Source organism: Sciurus vulgaris (assembly GCF_902686455.1).
Source record: "Sciurus vulgaris genome assembly, chromosome: 8".
Classification (NCBI taxonomy): domain Eukaryota; kingdom Metazoa; phylum Chordata; class Mammalia; order Rodentia; family Sciuridae; genus Sciurus; species Sciurus vulgaris.
In genome coordinates this window covers 7,107,100-7,110,744 of record NC_136468.1, presented here as the reverse complement: position 1 = coordinate 7,110,744, position 3,645 = coordinate 7,107,100, and the positions used below count along the sequence as shown (strand labels likewise).

Here is a 3,645-nt window from a genome sequence, read left to right as displayed (position 1 = left end):
CACATCTTTCAAAGCCAGGTCAGTTTATACAGTGCATGCATTATAAATCTCACGAAATGTCTTCGTGTTTTCTTCTTGAAGGACAATTGCAGCAGTTTTAAGACTACTAACAGAGACTACACAGGTCATCTCTACACACAGGCAAACTGCTTTGTACAACTAGAACACCAACAGTTGTTTAAATGAAACTGTCATGAGAAAGAGAGAGATTTTATATATATATATATATATATATATATATATATATATATATATATACTGTGACACTATAGGAACAGCCATTTATTATTTGAATTAAGTGTGTGATTTGTTCTGTAATGCAGAGTATACTTTTCAGTGTGTAGCCAATCTTCACATGAGCAGATTCATACCATTGCAATACACAGGAGTTTATAAATAAAATTCTACTCAAATAGGCAGTAACTAGCAGGTTTTGAGTCAACAGTCTCAGTGTTACATAGTTCTTTTCACCAGAGATGTCTCTCAGATTTGAGCAATAATTTGACTGACTCCTTGTAATGCCTTTAGCATATCAGCTACTTCTTTCCTATGCTGTGCCATATCCTCAGATTTAGTCAGAAGATCATCCAACAAGGATGATTTATACAGTTGTCCTACTAACTCACTCTGAAGAGTGTCCACATGATTAACCGAAAAAATGCATTACTGCCTTTGGCACACTGTCTTGAATATTCTTTCTGACAATTGGAAAATATGATTTGATGAGTCGTTCAATAACTTCACAGTCTCGCTGTTCCCGGGCAGATAGATTTTGTGCAGCAGAAACTGGCACATCCAGCAGATTGACAGCATGGGCTTTTTGTGAACTGGCTGGCATAATTGGAATTGGTTTTGATTTTTCTTCAGCTAATAACTCTTCTGCCTGAAGTTTTCAGCACTCCTCGCCAGTTGCCTGTTGTTGGTTCTTGACCACCATCTCCAACCCCACCGCTTCCAGATGCAACCTTGCCATCAGCCTCAGCAGAAGCAACAGGGGAGGGTTCCTGGGACGCAGGTGCCAAAGCACATGGAACTTTAGAAGACTTATCTCATGATACAGCTGAAGGTAATTCTCTTGCTAGCCTGTTTCTCCTCTGTTCCTCTATATTTTTGTTCATCAGCCCACAAGCATCAGCAAAATCAGGATGTTTTGTGTTGATATAAGCCAATCCAATTGCCACTAAGTCATGAACCACTTCGTTTGTAACAGGCAAACTTCTCCGAAGAAGACAAGACACTACTTCACCTATGGTATCATGAAGTTTAGGACTGTAGCAATTCCTATGTCCTGTAATTGCCACAGTGCTGAATGATCCTTTGCATTTCCTCATGAACCAGTTCCACACAATGGAGTTGGGCTCTTCTAAACGTTTGATTTGTCATTTGACCAATAACTCAAATGAAACCTCGGGCACAAAGCAGGACGAGGACCAGTAGCATTTCCAATGGCAGTCAAAATGTCAATAGTGTTAAGCCACCTAATGGGTCAACTGAAATTAAGGTTCTTCCAAAAGTCTCATGGAAAAAATAAATTCTAGCACCACCACATAGCTCTGAACTTTCGATATATTTTATGCAGTTCCTTCAATAGAGTTACAATATTCTGTGGCAAACTTGGTAATAAGCTGGAGTAAAGTAGCACATTTATCATCTACGGGTTCACCATAGCTATTTAGAAGAGGCTGATATTGAGCAGCTAGAACATTTATTCTTGTTTTCAACACAGGTAAGCAATCTCTGATGTGATGCATCAGTAATCTGCTTAGAGTCCTAGCAAGATACTTTGTTCCATATCTATTGGCCAGAGATGGGTATTTCTTTTGAAGAAAAGAATATTCATCAAGGATTGAATCAGTCACACTCTTCTTATTGTTAATATCTAGCTGGCTCCTGTCAACTACTCCAATTATTCCAAGTTTGACTGTAATAACCCTTCCCATCAATACATCCATGGCATCAGTACCCGCACCCATGAGATCAAGCTTAGCGATCACATCTAGGGTTCTGCGACCATCTGGATCTACCTCTCTTGAAATTTTAAGTGCCTCCGATGTTGCCATATCTGTACTAGCAGCAGTGACAGCGAGGGCAATGGAATTGGGATTAGTGAAAACCAAGGAATGAGCTCTTTGATTTGAGCTCGATATCCTTAGGTTGATCTCCTACAGGCACCTTGATCATTCCTGGCAAATCCAAAGGTGTCAAGTTGACAACGGTAGGTGAAAAAAATCTTAAGATGGATTGGTTCAGGGCTTACTCCCTTATTATTTCCTGAATTTCTTTGTTTCATTTTCAATTTCTTGTCGAATTTCATCAAAATCTGTGTAAAGCTTATTTTTGGTGTGAAGAAATTTACCACATTCTTCTGCTCCTACCCCATCTTCTTCTCCTGTTGTTTTTCATTTATCTTCTGGTGACACATGGACCAGTTGCAGAATGAGTGGTCTCCGAGTGACAATAGTACCTCTGGGAAGCAGGTCCCTCCCCACTAGGCTTTCTAGCACTGAACTCTCTCCACTGCTCTGCGTTCCTACTACGACAATATGAGGCAGCTGGATGATGTTGGCGCCCACCGTGTTGAAGACACCCTGAAGCTCCTTCCTCTTCTCCTCTGCCCACTTCTCGGGAGCCCACACACATTGGACCCCGGTCCCCACAGTCTTAAGAGTTCCAGAATCACTAGAAGTCCAAATTCAATGTCTCCTCTGAGACTCAAAGCAAACTCTTGACTATGAGCCCCTTTAAAATTAAAATCAAGTAAAATATACAATGGCCCAGAGTAAACATCTCATTCCAAGAGGAAGGAATAGGAACATACAAAAAAAGTATGGGACCAAAATCAGACCAAATCTACCCAGGGTTTTGGGTTACTTTTGTTTTCACAAAGTTTTTGTTTAAGACCTGCACTATTTCTTTCTGAAATGCTTAGTGTAACACGAGTTGAAATAACAATGGAGAGTTTGATTGTTTTTCTATTTTAATTTTTTAATTTATTTATGTTAATTAGTAGTACATCACAGTAGAATGCATTTACACATTTTGATAGATCGTGCATAAATAGAGTGTAATCTCTCATTTTTTTGATCACACATGTAGGAAGCCATCCTTATCTAGCAGAATCTGACTAGGTTGAGCCATGGGACACTGATGTCTGGCTTCTAGGAACTGCCAGGAAGCTGCATGGGAGTGGCTCCTGTCTCCTTCTGGAATAGTCCCCCTAAAAATTTGGCTCCCCAACTCCACCTTATCCCGCCCATCACAGAAGAAGCTTCTTGCAGTCTTGGCCCCCTTTACCTGTGTGTCTGTAAATAAGATAGTTGGGCGACTGCATGTTGTTAGAGGCCAGAGCTGGCATGGCCAGACCCATCGGGCCCCCTCTCATTTTTAAAGAGTATTGGTCTTGTGTGTTTATTGAGTAGATAAGTTTATGGATGACTGATTTGTAAACAGCCAACATCATCCTCCAGCAATCACCCTTTTTCTCAACCTCGTGAATCAGGGCTGAGACACCCACATTCACTGCAGGGTCACATAGGTCACGCAGTCATGTGTACATGAGGTAATATGCCTGATTGCTATTTAAGACAAAAAAATTTCACTATGGTTTCAATTTCAATTTCAGTCTTCAACAGTTGTTGGATTATT

At 40.4% G+C, this 3,645-nt stretch overlaps 1 pseudogene across 1 annotated transcript; it reads right to left on the bottom strand.

Moving 5' to 3' along the window:
• Positions 1-238: 238 nt before the first annotated feature.
• On the bottom strand, positions 239-2,082 carry LOC306668264 (dynamin-1-like protein; annotated as a pseudogene). Its single transcript has one exon. The product of its transcript is annotated as a dynamin-1-like protein (transcript).
• Positions 2,083-3,645: the final 1,563 nt, after the last annotated feature.